Below are 22,579 nucleotides of genomic sequence, written 5' to 3' on the forward strand. Positions count from 1 at the left end.
CATTTCCGTTTTATGGGAGAGTTCATCCCATTCACATTCACAGTTATGATTACTATCTGTGTCTTTTTCTCCATCCCCCCCCATTTATGCTTTTCTTTCTCCTTTTCCCTTTCCCCCATTCACTAGTGTTTTGCTTTTGACCACGCCTCCTTCAGTCCCTCCCCTTTTATTATCCCTTTCCCTTTTCTTCCCCTTTCTAGCTCTTCTTCTTCCTCCCTTCTTTCCCCCCTCCCTTTCTTCCCCTCCCTTTTCTTTCCCCTTTTCCCTCCTACTGCCTATAGGGCAAGTTAGATTTCTATACCTAACTGATTGTTATACACTTCTTGGGCCAAATCTGATGAGAGTAAGGTTCAAACAATGCTCCCCCCTTCTTTCCCTCTGCTGTAATAGGATTTTGTGTCTTTTCCTGTAATTTATTTACCTTTGTCTGCCTCCTCCTTTCTCAGTACATTTTCTAAGATCAGATTGATCCACTTATTTGGATCCATTTAACCCACTTGATTAGATTTTTTTTATCATTACATCAAAGTCGACTAATATCCACCCTCTTTATGTATACTCCTTTAACAAGGTGTAATAACAATAGAGTTCTCAAGGGTTCGTATTCCCTTGTAGGGGTTTAAACACCCCCCCCTCTTATTAACAACATATTGTATCTTTCTGTCCCATTTACCTTTTTAAGTCCTTCTTGAGTCCTGTACGTGAAGATCAAATTTTTTGTTGAGCTCTGGTTTTTATCAGGAAAGTTTGGAAGTCTCCTATTTCATTGAATATCCATGATGCTCATTTTGCTGCTGGGTAATTGATCCTTGGCTGCATTCCAAGCTCCTTTGCCTTAGAATATCATGTTCCACGCCCTGTGGTCTTTTAATGTAGAAGCTGCAAGGTCCTGTGTAATCCTTAGTGTGGTTCCATGATATTTCAATGGTTTCTTTCTGGCTGCTTGCAGCACCTTCTCTTTCATCTGGTAATTTTGGAATTTTGCTATTATATTCCTTGGTTGTCAATTTGGGATCTCTTTCAGGTGGTGATCGGTGCATTCTTTCTATGGTTATTTTCCCTTCTGGTTCTAGGACTTCTGGGCAGTTTTTCTTTATGATTTCCTGAAAGATACTGTCCAGGCTCTTTTTTTCATCGTGATTTTTCAGGTAGTCCAATAATTTTTAAATTGTCTCTCCTGAGTCGATTTTCCAGGTCGGTTGTTTTACTGATGAGGTATTTTATTTTCATCTATTTTTTCATTTTTTTGTTTCTGTTTGACTGATTCTTGCTCTCTCATAGAGACATTAGTTTCCATTTGTCCAATTCTAGTTTTTAACAGATTGTTTTCTTCTGTTAGTTTTTGTACTTCCTTCTTCAATTGGCCAATTGTGTTTTTTAGGGACTTGTTTTCTTCAGTGTATTTTTTTCCAATTGGCCAATTGTATTTTTGAAGGACTCTTCTACCTCTCTCATTTGACTATTAAAATCCTTCTTGAGCTCTTCTAAGAAGGCTTTTTGGGCTTCAGACCAGTTCATATTCCCTTTTGTTGTTGCAGATGTGGGTTTGTTGACAATGTTGTCCTCTTCAGAATTTCTGTCTTGATCTTCACTCTTCTCATAATATGAATCTATGGTACGTTTCTTTTTACTCATGGTGTTTCTTTATTCCCTGGCCTTTAAAGAGATTGAGCTCTCCTGCTGGGGAACAGAGGGTACTGACCCAAGCTTCTTGTGTTGGGAGCCTAGGTCTTGGTCACTGTTGCTGGGGCCTCTTATGCTGGCAATTGGAGACTGCAGGTTTCTGGCAGCTTACCTCGTGTTGGGCTGGAATCAGCAAGGCTGGAACTTTCAGGCAATTCTAGGTTGCCTGCTTTTCCTTTCCTTTAGCTTTCTTCAGCTCCTTTTAGATGGGTGCTGCAGGGTGTTTATCTGCCTGGGGCCCCCTGCAGTGTTGTCTCCCTTTCTGCTAATGCACTGGGAGATTCCTTTGTGGTAGAGTGCCGAGGCACCTGGTGGTTTTCTGAGCTGGTTTCCACCAGTTCCCCCCCACCCTCACTGAGGCACTCGGAGGTCCAGGTGTTGGTGTTTGCCTGTTCTACCACCTGGGCTTCAGGATTTCTTCACAATTGGAGGCTGCAGGCTGACAGCTCACCTGGTGTTGGTTTGGAATCATCAAGGCTGGGGCTTTCGGAAGCCTTTAGGTTGTATTCTTCACCTCCTTTCAGATGAATACCGAAGGGTACTTATCCACCTGGGGCCTCTTGTAGTTCTGCCTCCCTTATTTTTGCTGAGGCACTGGGAGACCCTTTGCTGGGCTGCTGCACTGCTGCTCCCGTCTTTCTTCTAGTCCAGGTATTCCAGGTTTTTTTTTCTGGGGTGATATTTTCTGGGTTTTCAGAGGTTGATAGGGGAGAGTGAGAGCAACTACCTTTTCAGTCCACCATCTTAGCTATGTTATTTCATTAACTATGATAACTTTAAGGAAAACTATAGTTTCTTGTTTATCCCTTTTAACTATGTCTATTTTTACTTGGGTAGCTAGGTGGCAAAGTGGATAGAGTATTGGGCCTGAAGTCAGGAAGACTCATTTCCCTGAATTCAAATCGGGCCTCAGGCACTTAGTAGCTCTGTGACTCTGGGCAAGTCACTTAACCCTGTTTGCCCCAGTTTCCTCATCTATAAAATGAGCTGGAGAACAAATGGCAAATCACTCTAGTATCTTTGCCAAGATAACCCCAAATGGAGTCAGGAAGAGTCAAACATGACTGAAAATGATTGAACGACAACAACATTTTTACTTACTTTGTTCTGATTTTTTGAGTTCACCTGAGTATAAATTCTTCTGTACGCTGTGGGAATCTTTTTGTTTTGTGTTTCTTATAAACAACATATTGTTGCATTATGCTTTCCAAGCCACTCTGCTATCTCCTTCTATTTCTTTTTTTGATGAGTGCATCCCATTCACATTCATGATTTGGGTTATTTGTTGTTTATCCAATTAGAATATAAGTTCCTTGAAGTCAGGGACAGTTTCATGTAAAAAAAAAAACCTTAGTAGTATTTTATTTTTTTCCAATTACATGTAAAGGAAGTTTTCAACATTCACTTTTACAAGATTTGGAATTCCAAAGTTTTTTCTCCCTCCCTTCCTTTCCTTTCCCCTCCCTATGATGGCAAGCAATGTGATATAAGTTATATATGTACAATCATGTTAAACATATTTCCATATTAGTCATGTTGTGAAAGAAGAATCAGAATAAAAGGGAAAAACCACAAGAAATAAAAAAGAGAGAAAACAGTATACCTCTATCTTCATTCAGACTCCACAGTTCTTTTTCTGGATGTGGATAGCATTTTCTCCATCATGAGTTTTAGAATTGTCTTAGATCTTTGTATTGCTGAGAAGAGCTAAAACTATCAAAGCTGATCATTGCACAATGTTGCTATTACTGTGTACAATGCTCTCCTGGTTCTGCTCACTTTACTCAGCATCAGTTAATGTAAGTCTTTCCAGGTTTTTCTGAAATCTGTCTGCTCATCATTTCTTATAGTCAATACTATTCCATTGCATTCATATACTGCAATTTGTTCAGCCATTCCCCAATTGATGGGCACCCCCTCAATTCCCAATTCTTTGCCACCACAAAAAGAGCTGCTATAAATACTTTTGTATACGTGGGGCTTTCCCCCTTTTTTAATGATCTCTTTGGGATACAGACCTAGTAGTGGTATTGCTGGATCAAAGGGTATGCTTAATTTTATAGCTCTCTGGGCATAGTTCCAAATTGCTCTCCAGAATGGTTGGATCAGTTCACAACTCCACCAACAATGCATTTGTGTGTCAATTTTCCCACATCTTCTCTGACACCCATCATTTTCCTTTTCTGTCATATTAGCCAATCTGATAGGTGTGAGGTGTGAGTACCTCAGAGTTGCTTTGATTTGCATTTCTGTAATCAATAGTGATTTAGAGCATTTTTTCATAGAGCTTTGATTCCTTCGTCTGAAAACTGCCTGTTCATATCTTTTGGCCATTCATCAATTGGGGAATTACTTCTATTCTTATAAATTTGACTCAGTTCTATTTTAGCAATGAGGCCTTTATCAGAGATACTGGCTGTAAAAATTGTTTCCCAGTTTTCTGATTTCCTTCTAATCTTGGTTACATTGGTTTTGCTTGTGCAAAAAAATTTCAATTTAATGTAATCAAAATTATCCATTTTGCATTTCATAATGTTCTCTATCTCTTGTTTGGTCATAAATTCTTCCCTTCTCCATAAATCTGACAGGTAAAGAATCCCTTGTATTCCTAATTTGCTTATGATATCACCCTTTATGTCTAAGTCATATGCTCATTTTGACCTTATCTTAGTATACCGTATAAGATATTGGTCTGCATACTGTTTCCTGATTTTCCCAGCAATTTTTGTCAAATTGTGAGTTCTTATCCCAGAAGCTGGAGTCTTTGGGTGTATCAAACAGTAGACTCCTATAGTTGTTGACCACTGTGTCTTGTGTACCTAATATATTCCTCTGATCCACCACTGTATACCTTAGTCGGTAGCAAATAGTTTTGATGATTGCCACTTTATAATATACTTTTAGATCTAGTATGGCTAGGTCATCTTCCTTTGCATTTCTTTTCACTAATTCCCTTGATATTCTGGACCTTTTGCTTTTCCAGATGAATTTTGTTATTATTTTTTCTAGCTCTATAAAATAATTTTTTAGTAGTTTGATTGGCACAGCACTGAATACTTGTGATATTAATTTAGGAAGACTTGTCAGTTTCACCTTTGGGTTTGTTTTTCTAGTGTTATTATAGTGCTTGTCACATAATAAATGTTTGCTTCTTGACTGATCAATGTATTTTCTTCAGTCACATCCTTTTATTTTTTCCCTCTTTCTCCCACCTCCTATTTACAAAGAAGTTGGTGAAAGTTAATGTTATCGACATTAGTAACTATATCTGAAAGAATCTGCTTTTATTCCATCTCCTCTTCTCTCTTGATCTCACCCATAGCTCAATCACTCAATCTTACACTTTCTTTCCTTTTAATCCTCCTTTACATCCCACCCTCAGAAGCTGAAGTTTGTTTTGCTTCTTTCTATTCCATCTGGGATTCTATTGTTCTCCTTAAATTCCCTTACCCCTTTTTCCCACTCTTCACCTGTTTCCCATTTGAGTGCAGGGTCTTTTTACACCAAACTCTTTGCATATGTTTATGTTTAACCTTCCTTTATCCAATGGAGAAAAGAATGAGGTTCATGAGATGCCTCATTGTACCCCAATTGACAAGTAGCAAGTTCTTCCTTAGTCTTTCTCATTCCCAATCTAGTGTACTCCTTCTCCACCTCCTTTTCTTGCCTTTCTTAAAACTTTCCAGTAGAAAAAAAACATCTCCAGATTTTTTGCTTTTCTTAACTTCCAATATGACACTTGAGGGTGAGTAGATTCTGAAGGCTTCTTATTTTCCTACTAGAATTGTAATGGATATCTGGCCTAGATAGAAATCATATCAGTTTACTTCAGAGGGTCTCTTTCTGTATATAGAGGACAGATGGCATCTTTATGTGGCAGACATTAGGGACCTGTTTCTGGGAGAATGATTATGTTGTTTAAGGGAAATGCCTCAGAGAGACTGAAACATGGACCATCAGGATGGACCATTCCAGTTGGCTAAACAAATGGTAAAGAGGAGCTTCTTTGGTTGTCTGTGGTTGCATTTAAAAACACCTGTCACCTTTAGCTATGGACTAATTTGCTCCTGAGGTATCTTCTTAACTCCTTTTTTATAGAGTTCAATGAAAGGAATGGAGTCTTTTACCTTAGGAGTTTCAAAAAGTCTGCAGAGTAAGCCACAGGAATATGGGAGTTGAAATTCAGACCAAGTATTACAGCTAACAGTATTGACGTTCTGAGGACAAGTGAATGACTTTCAGGAATAAGCTTTAGAACATCAGCCCAGCAGAAGGAATCATCTGGTGGAAAGAATGCTGTGTAGAAACTGAGCTAAGTCGAGTCTAATCCCTCACACTCCAAAAGACCAGGGTATTGTGGGAGAATATATATACTCAAGGTATTGGTGAAACTTTTTGGACATCCATTCTTACTATATCATTGAAGTAATTATCCTTTTTAAAAACTTACCTGGTATTAAATGGAACTGGGGAACTACTCATTTGTTTCCCAACAAATTGTGATGCAATTGGTAGGGGCTTGATTTGTGGCAGCAAAGAGAAAGAGAGAAACCCCACAAACTCCTTAGAGTTTCATGGTATCCTCCATCTGGAATGTGCATGTTACTAAGCAGTTTTTTAGCTCTTAGTCCCTTTCAGTTCAAATGTATTTGACTTTGCAGTTTTACCTCACTCCTGTCTGTATGCATTTCAAAATTTTTCTCAGCTCTGGTCTTTTCATCGAGAAGGTTTTGACAGTCTTCTCTTCTGCTGAAAATTCATTTCCCTTCCATTAGAATTATGCACAATCTTTCAGGGTAAGTTATTCTTGGTTGTAAGCCTTTTGGAATACTGTATTCCAAGATTTTCTCTCCTTTTTAGTTATTGAAGCACATTCTTGTCTGATGCTGACCATGGTTCCTTATTCTTTATTTTTGGCTACTTGTATTTTTTTTTTCTTTTGAAAAGAAAAGTCTTCGATTTGGCTATGACATTCTTAGATATTTTCAGTTTGGAATTTGTTTAAAGACGTCCCTAATGGATTCTTTGTATTGTTACTTTGTTTTCTGGTTCTAATGGGTATAGTTTTCCTTTGTGATTTCTTGAAATATGGTAACCAGGTTTTTTGTTTGAGCATGGTTTTCATGGTGAATCATGAATTCTTTCTCCTAAAGCTATTTTGCAGATCAGTTGTTCTTGGTATAGATACCTTATATTTTCTTCTATTTTTTCAATCTTTTAACTGTCATGATTTCTTGTTGTCTCCTAGAATAGCTGAATTTTGTTTAGTCCATTTTGTTTCTGTTTTTTTCTTTTTCTTTGTTGTTGGAAGTCTACTAGTTGACATAGTTTTCTATCTTTCATTCTAAACTGTTTTTTTCATCCTCTCCTTCCCCCCACCAGCCCAAAGCTCTTATTTAATTAAAAAAAACCCTCTTGTTTCATTTCTCCCAAGTTCTCTTGTAATTCTTGTATTTAAGCCATCTTTTTTTTCTCTAAAACTCTACTTCTAATTATTGAGTTACTCTATTTTTCTAGTTTTATTTCTTGGGCTTCTTTTAACCCCTTGTGTTTCCTCATTTTTTTCATATTTTCTTGTTTTCTCATGTTTCCAGCCTCAGCTCCTCATTTGGTACATTGTGTCATATTGCCAGGTTATGTTCTCTCCTGTACACCTGCATGGGTTGGTTAGATCCTATTTGGTCCTGTCACTCATTTTTTATGCTTTTGCCATTGGCTTCTACACCCCTGGAATATCTGTGTTTAGAATGCTGACAAATGTTTAGGTCCCCCTAGAATGTCTCTGGTCAGAGTTGTGGACTTTAGACCCCCATTGAATATTGCTTGTCATAATACCATGTGCTTTGGTACCACTTTGAGGATCTTGGTCATAATATTGTGAACTTTAAGTCTTTATGGAGCATCCTCATTAAAGTGCTGGCAGTTTTCATGTCTGTTTTCCAGAGCATTCACTTACTTCCCTGGCAGCACCCCATCTCTCAAAACTTGCAGTCTACCTTTGTGTACACTCCTGGGCTGGATGGATAAGCTTACTCTTTTTATGTTTGGATATCTTGATAATTATTCTAGTTAGTGTTAATAATTATTGTATTTTAAAAGTATTTGCTGGATCTATCTAAAACCACCAGCAAGCATTATATGTAATGGGGATAAGCTAGAAACATTTCCAACAAGATCAGGGTTGAAACAAGGATATCCATCATTGTTACTGCTATTCAATATTGTACTAGAAATGCTAGCTTTACATGGCCCACTCATAGTCTGGGAGGCAGAAAGGTAATTAAAAACAACTTTCATGTATAGAGAATTTCATGATGAACAAAATGTTTTCCTCATAACAGCCTGATCAGTAGATTATAGATTTTTACTTGGAAGGGATATTAGAGGCCATTCAGTCTTCTATAAAAATCACTTATCCCCATTTTCCAGATGAACATATGGAGGCTCTGAGACATTAAATGGTTTGGCATAATCATATACTTAGTATCCTGGGCAAGATTTGATTTCAGGTCTCCTTACTCCAAGTATCATGTAACCTCTAGACACGTGGACTTCAGGCATGGGGAACCTGTGGCCTTGAGGATTTGAGGCCACAGGTTTCCTTCCTCTGCACTAGATAATGGGATCACAGGTCTAGAAGGTATTTTGGAGGTAATCTAGTCCAACACCCTCATTCTGCAGTTGAGGAAAACCAGGCCTAGAGAGGTCAAGTCTCTCTCTCTCTTTCTCTCTCTCTCTCTCTAACAAGAAATGTTAGCTTTAGCAATAAGAGAAGGAAAACAAATTGAAGCAATTAAAATAGACAAAGAATAAATAAAGCTATCACTCTTTGCAGATGACATGATATACTTAGAGAATCCTAGAGAATCAACTAAAAAATTACTTGAAATAATTAACAACTTTGAAAAGCTGTAGGATATAAAATAAACCCACACAAACCATCAGCATTTCTATGTATTACTAACAAAGCCCAGCAAAAAGAGAGAAAAAGAGAAATTCCATTAAAAATAAGTGTAGACAATATAAAATATTTGGGAGGCTACCTGCCAATACAAACCCAGGAACTATATGAACACAATTACAAAACACTTTTCACAGAAATAAAATCAGATCTAAGTAATTGGGAAAAATATCAGTTGCTCATGGGTAGGCTGAGCTAATATAGTAAAAATGCCAATTCTGCCTAAATTGGTTTACTTATTCAGTGTCATACCAATCAAATTACCAAAAAAATATTTTATAGAGCTAGAAAAAATAATAACAAAATTAATGTGGAAGAATGAAAAGTCCAGAATATCAAGGGAATTAATGGAAAGAAATGCAAGGGAAGGTGGTCTAGCCACCAGATCTAAAACTGTATTATAAAGCAGGAATCATCAAAAATATTTGGTACTGGCTAAGAATTAGAGTGGTGGATCAATGGAATAGGTTGGGTACACAAGACACAGTAGTCAGCAACTATTACTAATCTACTGTTTGATAAACCCAAAGACTCCCAAGCTTCTGGGAAAAGAACTCAATATTTGACAAAAACTGCTGGGAAAACTGGAAAAGAATATGGCAGAAACTAGGCATAGATCAACATCTTACACCATATACCAAGATAATGTCAAAATGGGTATATGATTTAGATATTAGGGGTGACATAAACAAATTAGAAGAACAAAGAATAGTTTACCTGCCAGATCTATGGAGAAGGGACCAAACAAGAGATGGAGAACATTATAAAATGCAAAATAGATCATTTTGATTACATTAAACTGAAAAATTTTTGCACAAAGCCAATGTAACCAAAATTAGAAGGAAAGCAGAAAATTGGGAAACAATTTTTACAGCCAGTATCTTTGATAAAGGCCTCATTTCTAAAATTTAGAGAGAATTGAGTCAAATTTATAAAAATACAAGTCATTCCCCAATTAATAAATGGTCAAAAGATATGAACAGGCAGTTTTCAGATGAAGAAATTAAAGCTATCTATAGTCATATGAAAAAATGCTCTAAATTGTTATTGATTAGAGAAATGCAAATTAAAACAACTCTGAGGTACTACCTCACACCTATCAGATTGGCTAATATGACAGAAAAGGAAAATGATGGGTGTTGGAGAAGTTGTGGGAAAATTGGGACACTAACATACTTATTGTTGGTAGAATTTTGAACTGATCCAACCATTCTGGAGAGCAATTTGGAACCATGCCCAAAGAGCTACAAAATTGGGTATACCCTGTGATTCAGCAATACCATTCCTAGGTCTATATTTCAAAGAGATAAGGGAAAAGGCCCCACATATACAAATGTATTTATAGCAGCTCTTTTTGTGGTAGCAAATAATTGGAAATTGAGGGGATGCCCATCAATTGGGCAATGGCTGAATGAGTTGCAGTATATGGGTGCAATGGAATACTATTGACTATAAGAAATGATGAGTAGGTGGATTTCAGAAAAAAAAAAACTTGGAAAGACTTACATGAACTGATACTAAGTGAAATGAGTAGAAACAGGAGAACATTGTACACGGTAACAGCAACATTGTGTGGTGATCAACTTTGATAGATTTAGCTCTTCTCAGCAATACAATGATCTAAGACAATTCCAAAAGGATTATGATGGAAATTACTATCCACATCCAAAGAAAGAACTGTGAAGTCTGAATGCACATCAAAGCATACTATTTTCACCTTTGTTATTGTTGTTTTCTTTCTCTTGGCTTTTACCTTTTGTTCTGATTCTTCTTTCACAATGTGACTAATGTGGAAATATGCTTAATATTATTGTACATGTATAGCCTATATCAGATTGCATGCTGTCTTGGGAAGGGGGGAGGGAAGAGAGGGAGAAAAAAATTAGAACTCAAAATTTTATAAAAATGAATGTTGAAAACAACTTTACATATAATTGGAAAAAATAAAACACTATTAAGTGGGGAAAAAAAGTATTTGCTGGAGTATATGTTGGAAAACTCTGCTCCTTTATGACCTTTCATGGCTCCATCTTAATCAGAAGTTCAAGGAGCTTATATTCCAATAGGGAAGACAATGTAACTATATGGAAGTATATACATAATTATGTACAAAATGAATGCAATGTTATTTTGGGTAGTAGAACACTAACATCTGGGGGAATCAGGAAAGGTTTTATGTAAAAGCACTAAAATCAAATCTCAAAGCAAATAAGGGATTCCAAGAGGCAGAGGTGAGAAGGAGATATATTCCATGCATAAGGGACAGCCCGTGAAAAAGGAGAGGAAAAGAACACAAAGCATTGGGTGTGAGGAACTGTGAATTGGAAAGGATGCCTGGATTACGGTGTTCATGGAGAGGAGTAATGAATATATAAGAAAACTAGAAGGGTATGGGGGGACAGTTTTATGGATATTTAAATGCAAATTGTTGACAGTTGTTATAGGAGTTTCCTACAGCACTGGGAGGGATTTGCTGAAGGCTGTTCTCTGCCTATTACATTATATTGACTCTTTCCCTGTTTGTTAATAATTTGCAATTTTTCTTTTGACAATAGTTTGCTTATATTCTTTGATCCTTATATTGATTGAGGAATTGATCTTGGTCTATATATTTGTGTTAGTTTCCTTTTTATTTTGGATGTCAGACCATTATCAGAGATATTTGATATGAAGAAAGATTTTCCAGTCAACTGTTTCCTTGTGGTGCTGATTTTGTTCATTTCAAAGTTTTTCAATTTTATATAATTAAAATCATAGTGTGTGTGTATGTAAGTATGTGAAAGAGAGAGAGGGAGAGAGGAAGAGAGAGAGAGAGAGAGAGAGAGAGAGAGAGAGAGAGAGAGAGAGAGAGAGAGAGAGAGAGAGAGAAGGACAGAGACAGAGAGAGACAGAGACCACCCCCTAGCTGTAACTGTGAAAAGTTCCAGTTCTTTTCTAATTTTTTTTTAATGGTGTAACCTTTACTATTCAGGTAGCAAAACTACTTTGAGTTTATTGTGGCATATGGTGTAAAATATTGGCTTAAACCCAATTTCTGCCAGCTCTGACCTGATGTTACTCAATTCTTCGGAGGCAGAGATGATCCTTGGATGACCAGTCTGCCCAGTAATCCTAGCACATATTGTCAAATGGACTGACAGAGTGAACAGTCCCCTACTGGATTAATTGTAGTTGGGTCTAGAACTTGGCTCAGGACTTAGTTTAGCACCAGGATTAGGACTCAGTCTGGGCTCAGTCTAAGTCATACTTTTTGAAACTCCCTGGATCTCACAGGGATCAAACTTGTGAGTTTGGTCTTATGAGTTAGGCCAATTGATGCCATATGATTGATGTATCAAGCCACCATCAGGATCTCTATCACATCAATTTCATTCTTTCTGGGAAGAGAGATTCGGCCCTGCCAAAACCCAGGATTGGCACCAGATTGTTTCAGGTCCAATGGGAAAAGCCACCTAGAAGAAAACCCTTAAATCCCACGATCCTTATAGACTCGCCTCTCTTTTTTAATTACTGTATGTTATTTGGTGCTTTTCATTATGTCATAAGTGGCACACAGAAAAGCCATCATTAAATTTTAAGCTTTTGTAATAACACAATTTTATTACATTTAGATGATTTTATAACTATGATATTTTATTATTCACTCCATGTTATTTTATGATTACACAATGAGATTTTTAATATCTAATTACATTACTGGATGATCATTAAACACATTTAATACAGAAGCTCAGAGAACCCTGGATTCATCTTCAACGTCTCAGGCTCTACCATCTCCCCCTTGCCTCTGTCAAAGCAAATTCGATCAGGGTTTTGTGGACATTTTATTTCATTGTGTAATTGTAATGGAACATGTAAAGGATAATGAGATCTCATTATCCATACTATGAGTTTCATCTTGTAAAGCTAATTCTGGGGGTTGAGGAGCCCCTATCAGAGGGTCAGGCTGGGGTGGGGAGTGGGATGTGCTGAGAAAAGCCAAGAGTCTCAGCACTTCAGGAAGGACCCTCTTGTTACAAGGTCACCAGGTTGGTGGATCAGGAAATTGTCACGAATGTACATAGCTCTCATTTGTCTTGCAAGAATAAAATGATGCCCATTTCTATAGTGTTTTAAAGTTCACAAAGTATTTTCCTCATGACGATTCTGAGAGTTGTGTAGTATAAGATTTAAAGACACTTAAGAGCTAGGAGGGATCTTAGATGTCCTCTAGTACTGCTCCACTGAAGCCCAAAGAGTTTAGAGGATTTGAACTCAAGCCCTCTGATTCTGTGTTCAAACTCAGCCTCAAATACTTACTAGCTGTGTGATTCTGGACAAATCACTTAACCTTGTTTGCCTTCATTTCCTCATTTGTAAAATGAACTGGAGAAGGAAATGGCAAACCACTTCAGGATCTTTGCCAAGAAAACCCCAAATGAGGTCACAAAGAGTCAGACATGACTGAAAAACAACAATCTCTGATTCCAGAGCCCCTGCTCTTTTCACTATACCACATTGGGAATAATGTGAAATTAGTCTGGGAATGTAAGTTGGAGCCATATTTTACAATGCTTTAAATACTCAACAGAGGGGTTTATATTTTGTTGTAAAGACAAGAGAGAGACATTGGAGCCTTGTAAGAAGGGGAATGGCATGGTCAGACCTGTCCTTTAGAAAAAGTTCTCAGTTGCATATGTGGAAAATGGATTGGAATGAGAAAAAATGAGGCAAGGAACCCTAACTAGGAGGCTACTGTGGTAGAGCTGCTGCTGAGGTATTGAATGAGGATGGCTGCAGATTCTCCACCAAGTTCTAATGATTCATTTTTGCCTCTTCAGACCTCAGTTTTCTTATTTACAAAAAAGAAATTTAAAAAGGCTCAGGGTATATAACTTCCTGGACACATAGACATTTCTGGCTGGATTGGACTTTGGTGCTCTCTTGTTCTTTAGACCATCATCTGAAGTCCAGAACTTGTAGGTAAAGCCACACCATAGCAGAGTTGGGTAGGATTGTTGATCCTAGCAAAAGGGTTATCTGCTCTCTGCTTTCCTTCTAAGCAGACTTCCTGGTGCAGGTGGATAAAAGCTGTAGAATGTGTACTCCATGCTCCCAGAGGGAGACAGGCCACTTGCTGTAAAGCTTGTGGGGTGAGAATGAAGCACAAAACAGGGTCCTAAGCCTTCTCAGTTCTTACAGCTTAAGCCTGAGAAATGAATCTTTAAAAATGGAACTCTAAGCTCTTTTTTTCTGCAATTATGCAATGAGATATGTAGTGTAACCACCATTGTTGCCATTTTACAGGTTGAAAACCAAAGGCCAGAGACTGGAAGCAACCCGTTCAAGGTTACAGAGCCAGCAGCTATCAAAGCTGAAGCTCCCACTCTAAGCTTCTGACTCTTAGGCCAGTGCCCCGCACATCAGAAGTGCCAAATTGCTGTCCCCCAGGACTTCATGCACCTGCAAGACTACTGAATGTGGCAAGAACCCCGTAATTGGAAAATGTTTAACAAAATAAATAAAAATACAACACAACATAGATAATGTTAATTTGTAGTTTGTTTTCTAGTTAAAATGCTGCCCACTAATTTGAGTTTGATCCCACTTTGTTATACCATACCACACTGTTTCTAATGGAGGCAATAGTTTTAAAAGACCAGAACGAGTGATATTTGGGCACAGGGAGGGTTTCACCAAAGTTGTTCCCATCCTACTATGTAAGGAGCTACTTATATTTAAGATTGGTCTTGATGATGATGAAGATGATGAAGATAATGACTATGATGTCAGGAAAAACAAACCACCACCACCTTGATCCTTATCTTTTTTCAGACTTTATGGAGACAATCCAGGATCCAGAACCCTAAAGCCCAGGGAATAGTCCAGGACACGTGCTTCCAGCCTAGTCCCTGAAACTATCATTGAAGGGAGAACTCATTGTAAAGAAGGGGCCACTTACTTCATCAGCCCCAGCTAAAGCTGGTGAACCACAATTTCCACCTATTGGTTATCCATTGATTAGTGAATGGGTCCAGGAATCCTGGAGGGGACTGTACTCACCAGTCCTCCTTCCATCCCAGCACTCATAGCTGGGTAAGTACAAAGATTTAATATTTGATCCTTGAGGTGAGAAGGAACCACTGGAGTTCATTGGTTAAAGAGGTGACATTATCATATTTGTGCTTTAGGAAGATCACTTTGATATGTGGGCTGGAGGATGGACTGGAGTGGGAGGAGACGAGGCAGGGAGAACAACCAGCAGGCTATTACAGTAGTCCAGGCATGAGATAATAAGGGCCTGCTCCAGGGTAGTGGCTGTGGCAGAGGAGAGAAGGGAGCACATATGAGAGATGCTATGAAGATAAAATTGACAGACCCTGGCCAAAGATTGGGGGAGGTGAGAGAGAGTGAGGTGTTAAGGATGTCAGCCAGGTTATGAGCCTGGATGACTGGGAGGATGGTGGCATACTCCACAGTAGTAGAGAAAGTAGGAAAAAGGTAGGGTCAAGGAGGGAAAGAGAATGAGTTTAGTTTTAGATATGTTGAGCTTAAAATAACTACAGGACATCACATTTATGATATCCAATAGTTGGAGATTCCAGATTGGAGGACATCAGAAAGGTTAGGGCTGGCTAAGTAGATTTGAAAGTCATCAGCATAGAGATGATGATGGAATCCAAGGGAACTGATGAGATCATCCAGTAAAATAGTACAAAGGGAGAAGAGGAGGGGGCCCAGTGCAGAGCCCTTGTGGATGCCCAAAGTTAACAGGTGTGACTTGGATGAAGTTCTAGCAAAAGAAATTGAGAAGGAGTTGTTATATAGGTAGGAGGAGGGCCCTGGGAAAGAAGTGTCTTGAAAACCTAGAGAGAAGAGAATATTGAGGTAGTGGGTATGGGAAGATCAAGTGAGCGTTTTTTGAGGATGGGTGAAACATGGGCATATTTATAGGCAGTAGCAAAGCATCAGGAAAAGACGAAGAGACTGAAGGCAAGAAATAGAGTGAGGATGATAAAGGGGGCAAATCTGCTGGAGAAGATAAGATAGAATGAGATTATTTGTACATGGGGAGAGATCTGCCTTGGCAAGGGGAAGGACTGCTTCTTCATGTGAGACAGGGATAAAAGAGGAGACAGTTGCAGAAGACACTCAGGTGATGTGAGATAAAGAGGTTGGGAAGGAGGGATCTCTAAGGTTCAATTTTTTCAGTAAAATATTTGGCCAGATCCTCAATTGGAGGGATGAGGGGGAGAAACGGGAAATTTGAGGAAGGATGGAAAGAGCCTCTGTGGTGAGCAGGAAAGTAAGTGTAGGGGAGGAGGGGTAAAAGGATTACCTGGAGGGCCACATTGGGGTAATGTAATAAAAAGTTCTAGTGGACTTGGTTAGCAGAGTTTTGTGATTTTCTCCAGTTTCATTTGGCAGCATGTGTATAAGAGCAAAGGCAGCAGATGGTGGGAGGGACCAAAGGATGAGACTTGGCAGAGCAAGATCGGCAATCCGACAAAAGAGGCAGGGATGCAAGAGAAGAGAAGGGTGTAGAATTGAACTGGCTTGCCAGAGAGTCAAGATGGGGAAGGAAGAGGGTGTAAACAGTGTAGGGCTGATGGCCTGGAAAAGAACTAAGAAAGAGGGATATGTGTGTGTGTAGGTCTCTATATAGATACACATACAGACATATATACATACGTTGAGAGAGATCTCTTTATAGCTAAAGATATGTAGATATATGTATAGATATATACATAAATATAGATATATATATCTATATATAGATACACATTTCTCAATATGTATATATGAAGGCAGGAGCTGAGGAAAGACTATAAGCCAGGTACTAAACTCATTAAGGCAAGAAGGGGAGTGTCCTGGAGAGTGGTGGACAATAGCCATCAAAATTTTGATTGAGTGGTAGATATGGATTAAATGACTCTCAAAGAAGAAATTCTTGAGTGATAGTGATGGAGGGAGAACCTGGAATTGGCAATGGGGAACAAGGAAGCCCCACTTCTGCAATGAATCAAGAGAAAGAGTGAAAGTTCAGCCAAAACTAGAAACAGAAGCCTGAGACTATGTCATTAGCAGTTGAGTCAGGTCTCAGTGAGAGCCAGAAGATGGAAGGACTGAGAAAGGGAAAAGATTCAAGATCAAAGCAGGTTTGTTGCCTATAGAACAGACATTCCAGAAGGAGTGGAGGGCTTTAGAGTGGGTTGTGGAAGAGGTGGTTGGGTTGAGGGGAATAGGGATAAGGGATCAAGCATGAAGGATGAAGAGTGGGGTTTGAATGACGACTTTTGAGGGTGCAGAATCACTGGGATGGAATGGGGAGGGTATGACAGGGAGAGATTTTGTTAATCATTAAAGAATGAGTGTAGGTAGATATTCATTGTCCTTAGGGGTTTGGCCTCAGAGTGCAGCCCTCTCAGCCAATTTGAGGTTGTTGAGTAGGGGGGTGATATGATTAGAATGTAATTGTCCAACTAAGAAAATAAGCTAGCTTATTCAGTTTCTGTCTCATCTTTCTCTCCCTTCCCTGCCAAACTTCATTATACAATCATCTGTATCCAAAGACCCCTATTTTCTCATTACCCGCTCTCTCCTCAACCCTTTGTTATTATTCTCAGACTCCCACTAGTCTATTGGAATTGTGCTCTCAAAAATCACCAATGACCTGCTAATCACCAAATCCAATTACCTTTTCTCCATTTTCATCTTCATTTATTTCTACAACTTCTGACACTATTAACTACCCTCTCCTATTGGATATTTTGGATTTTGTGATATCTTACTCTCTTGTTTAACATTGTTTTATTTGTCTCCTTTGCTGGCTCTTCATTCTCTTCTCAATCCCCAAATATGTTTCCCAATGATCTATTCTTATCTCCTTTCCTCTCCTCTCCTCTCCTCTCATTTTCCCTCTCCTCTCCTCTTCTGCTTTCTTTTCTTCTCCTCTTCTCTTCCCTTTACCTTCTCTTCCCTTCTTGTCTCTCTTCCTTGGCTACCTGAGTCATTTCCATAGCTCCAGTCACCATCTATGCAAGTGATTCCTATATTGTTATCTCCTGCTCTTTTGTTATCTCTATCTTTTTTGAGCTCTAGATCTGCATATCCAGATGCCTGTGGGGCATCTCCACCTGAAGAAGCTACCATCAACTCATACTTGACACATCCCAGAACAGAGAGTTTCCCCATAAATCTACTCTTCTTTCTGACTTCACTATTCCTGTCCATTGGCACTATCATTCACCTGGCATCCCATGTTCCTAAGCGTATCTCTGCCTTTCCTCTCTCACTTCTCACATTCAAGAAATTAAAAGATGGTATTTCTTTCCTACAAGCCCCATGACATCACCTTCCCTCCAGGATAAACTCATTGCCAGAAATCTGATTATGGAGATTATTTTGACTTATTCAAAACCTCCTCAAGATCCTCAGTTGCCTCTCCCCTTTTATTAGAGGGCTGTAGAGAGCAGCAAAACCTCGTCCCAAAGCCTCCTTTTATAAAGGGCTCACAACTTCCAGCCAGCTCTTCATTTCCTTCCAGCTGCTTTACCTGATTTCTGCTCCATGAAAATCATGCCACCAAGCCAGGTAGCTTCCCCCTGTTTTCAGCTTCTTTCTGTGTATTGTCTTCCCCCATTACATTGTAAGTTCCTTAGGAGAAAAGGCAGTCTTTTATTTTCTTATTTGTATTTCCAGCACTTAGCACAGTGCTGGCACATAGTAGGCACTTAATAAATGCTTATTGACTATTGACTATCGAAGGAATATTATTGCCACGTGAAGTGGATCTGATGGTAATAAGAAATAATATTTATTTTGTGTTATAATTATTGGTGTATGTAGAAAAAGCTTCCCACTAGACTATGAACCCTCTGACTGCAGAGACTATGTCTTATCTAAATGTTAGAATCTACCCCCCTGCCTCCCAGACTTCAGGACAATCTTCTGCTCACAGTAGGCACCAAGTAAATACTTCTTGAGTTAATTTAAATAAGATGAAATTTAATAGGGAGAGATGAAGCTGGCACATAACCAGAACAGGGGGATCAGGATGGAGGAAGAGAAGGGGCTGAGAGTGAGCCCTCTGTTAAGTCACTGAGTAGTCTAGCCAGACTCCTGGCATACACTTGGAAAAATGTTGAAATGGGCAAGTTTCCTCTTCATTCCTCTTACCTTCTTTTTTTCATGTCCTTTTTTACATTAGAACACTGAAGTCTCCCATCCCAAGCATTCCCTGAATGGAAAGCAGGGTGGAATAATGGGAACAGCACTGAACTTGGAATAAGACAACCTGGGTTTGAAACCCAGAAAGCTGGGAAGGAGGATGAATGCACTGGATGGTGGTGTTGGGATCCACAAAGATACTGACAGGGTAGAGAACTGGGTTGATTCAAATAAGATGGAATTCAATGGGGGTAAATGCAAAGTCCTCTTTGTTGTTCTATTGTTTCAGTTATGTCTGACTCTTCATGACCCCATTTGGGGTTTTCTTGGCAGAGATAACGGAGTGGTTTGCCAGTTTCTTCTCTGGCACATTTTATAAGAATTGAGGCAAACAAGGTTAAGTGACTTGCACAGGGTCACATAGCTAGTAAGTGTCTGAGGCTGGATGTGAACTTAGGAAGATGAAGCTTTATGACTTTAGACCTGGCACTCTATCCACTGTACCACCTAGCTGCCCCATGTAAAGGCTTCTACCTTGTCCCAAGTACAAGATGGAGAAGGTGTGGTTAGACAACAATTTGTAAGAAAAAGAGCTACATCTTTTAATGAATGTCCTTCCAAAGGAAGGAAGGAAATAGACATTTATTAAAAGCTACTGCCAGGTACTGTGCTGGAACTTGATATAAGTCATAACGAGATCTTGAGTTTCACTGAAAGTCAGATTTCAAGTATAAGGAAGTGATAGCTCCTCTGTCCTCTGTCCTTGTCAGACGTTATCTGGAGCGTTACAGTCAGTTTCAGATGCCACAGTTTAAGAAGGGCATTGATCGACTGGACAGTGTCCAGATAGCACCAAGCGGCTGAAAGGGCCTTGAATTTATGTTATATAGGAATTGTCATATAGGAATTAGGAATGTCTGTTTCCTTTAGATAGGATTTATTTTTACTACTTTTACCAAAATATTGATTCTCTTTTCATATCTTTCTTCCATAGCTATAATTTACTTTCTCATTTTTCTCTACTGCTCTATTTGGTATTTAAAAACATTAAAAACCTTTTTTCTTTAATTTTTCTAGGAATTCTTGTTGGGCTCATGTTCAAACTGCATTTTTGGGAGGCTCTGCTTTTAGATGCTTTCAAGTCATTGTTTTCTTTTGTTTTTGTGTCTTGAGCTTTCCCGGGAACATTTGTTGTCATTGTTCAGTTGCTCTGTCATGTCTGACTCTTCATGAATCCATGGACCGTGGCATACCAGGTCTTTCTGCTCTCCACTGTCTCTCAAAATCTGTCCAAGTTCATGTTCATTGTTTCCATAAAGCAATCTATCCATCTCTGCCATTCTCTTTTCCTTTTGCCTTCAGTCTTTCCCAATATCAGGGTCTTTTCCAATGCATCTTGTCTTCTCATCATGTAGCCAAAGTACTCAAGCTTCAGCTTCAGTATTTGACCTTCCAGTGAATAGCCTGAATTAATCTTTAAGTATTGAATGATCTAGTCTCCTTGTTGTGCAAGAGCCTCTCAAAAGTCTTCTCTAGCACCACAATTTGAAAGTGCTGGTTCTGTAGTGCTCAGCTTTCCTTATAGTCCAACTCTCACATTGCTACTGGAAAAACCATAGGTTTGACTCTACAGACTTTTGTCAGCAAGGTGATGTCTCTGCTTTTTAGTATGCTGTCCAAATTTGCCATAGTAGTCGCCATTGTCAGCATAGCAACTCTCATGGTTAGGTTTTTTCTTTCTTTCTTTCTTTCTTTCTTTCTTTCTTTCTTTCTTTCTTTCTTTCTTTCTTTCTTTCTTTCTTTCTTTCTTTCTTTCTTTCTTTCTTTCTTTCTTTCTCTCTTTCTCTCTTTCTTTCTCTCTTCTTCTCTCTCTCTCTCTCTCTCTCTCTCTCTCTCATTCTTCTAGTCTTCTACTTGACTTTGTTCTTGGTGTTAGTGCTAGGTTCTGCTAATTTCTGGGGGAGGGCGGGAATATGGGATATCTGGTCTGATCTCTTCTCCTTTTATGTCCTTCTTCTGCTTTCATGGCTCAGTCTGGGGGACTGCAAGTTTTTAGTGCTCCCAAAGTGGTGTAATCTTGGGAGAGGTCTGTTCACTGTCCTCCTAGTCTGAGCTCTGCAAGCTCCTGACCCAAGTTTGGGCCTATTGGTTTGTGAGCGGATGAGTTTTAGTAGAGTGTTGCTGGACTTAGTCACTGAGCCTTCTGGGAGGTTTAAGTTCAGAAAGTCCACTCTGCTGACCATCCTTCAGTCTTGGTCTCCTGCCCTGGTTATTCCATTGCAGGTTTATGTGCTGGGCTGAAGGCTAGAAATGAATTCCTTCTCTGCTCCTGGACTCAGAGCACCACGGTTACATTTCTGGAATTTGATCCTTGCTTAGTACCTAGCAAGGGTCCCTGCTCACTCTCACCTGCTTCTCTCTGTCCTGGATCTGTGACCTGGCACTGAGTGATGGGCCACAGAGCTGCCAGATGGCACCAGTTCATGCACAAAGTGCTGGTTCACAGATCCCCTGGGGTCTCTTTCTGCCCTGGTGCATAGTCTTCTCTCTCTGTCTCTGTCTCTCTGTCTCTTTCTCTCTGCCTCTGCGTATGTCTGTCTGTGTCTCTGTCTGTCTCTCTGTCTGTCTCTCTCAGCTACCCTGAGCTGGAAAATGACTCACTCTGAAGTTTTCTTTTTGGCTTTCCTGCTTGGAATTTGGTCTGGTACATTTTCTAGGTTTTGGGGTAGGTGGTGTACTAGTCCAGCTAGGCAAAAATGTTTCCTTCTATCCACCCTCTTGACTCTGCCCTCTAGGACTTGGGGATGCTTAGCTGAGAAAAGGAGACTCAGGGGTGGACATAATAGCTGTCTTCAGGCATTGGAAGGGCTGTTGTATGTGTTTGGCTCTGGAGGATAGAATCAGAAAGACATGGTGAAAGCTGCAAAGAGACAAATTTAGGCTTAAAGTCAGGAAGAACTTCCTAACAACTGGTACCATGGAGAGCGGAATGGGCTGGCTCCAGACATCATAGACTGCTCCTCCTTGGAGGTGGGATGATCACTTATGGGAATGGGCTGAACTAAATGGCTGCTGAGTTTCCTTCCAACTCGCAAACGATTGGTTACATGCGTCTCTGTGTTTTTGCTTCAATATTTACTGCATAAACTTGATGACGTCTACAAGGTGCTTTTCTCTGAACCTCAGTTTCTTCCTGTTTCAAGTAAGGAGACTGGATCCATTCTAAGGTCTCTTTCCCACTCAGAATCTTTGCTCACTCTGCCTCTAGGTTCCTCAAATCTGGCCCCAGCCTCAAGGATCCTTCTCTCTGTAGTACTATTGGGTCAGGGGTAAAGGTAACCCTAATGACCCATTCATACTGAGACAATCAGGGTCTCAGTTTTCTTATTTATAAGCCCCCAAAGGATTTGATCAACTAACTAACACTGAGGTGTGGATGGCTGATGGGGGCTACAAGCCCCCTTCTCAGAGGGCAGCTAACCCAGAGGCATAATAGTCTAATGGGATTCCAGCTTTCGAAGGAGATATCTTTGAGTAGAGCCCCTCGAAGGGCCTGCATATGACACTACTCTTGATTATGTCTCTGCTTCCATCTTAGAGCAAATAATTTAATTGTTGTTGTTCAGTTGTTTTTCAGGCATGTCTGACTCTTCATGACCCCATTTGGGGTTTTCTTGGCAAAGATACTGGAGCAGTTTGTCATTTCCTCTTCCAGCTCATTTTACAGATGGGGAAACTAAGGCAAGCAGGATTAGGTGACTTGCCCAGGGTCACACAACTAATAAG

General features: G+C 39.5%; 1 long non-coding RNA gene across 1 annotated transcript in view; it reads left to right on the forward strand.

The window, feature by feature from the left end:
- LOC110203055 (uncharacterized) overlaps nucleotides 1–14,176 on the forward strand; it is a 213,270-nt gene extending 199,094 nt beyond the window's left edge. Inside the window, exon 4 of the long non-coding RNA XR_013484371.1 lies at nucleotides 13,931–14,176. This is a non-coding gene — a long non-coding RNA (uncharacterized LOC110203055). The remainder of the gene's footprint in view (nucleotides 1–13,930) is intronic.
- Nucleotides 14,177–22,579: the final 8,403 nt, after the last annotated feature.

The sequence above is a fragment of the Phascolarctos cinereus genome, unplaced genomic scaffold, assembly GCF_003287225.1.
Source record: "Phascolarctos cinereus isolate Bilbo 61053 unplaced genomic scaffold, phaCin_HiC Scaffold_2;HRSCAF=192, whole genome shotgun sequence".
NCBI classification, from domain to species: Eukaryota; Metazoa; Chordata; class Mammalia; order Diprotodontia; family Phascolarctidae; genus Phascolarctos; species Phascolarctos cinereus.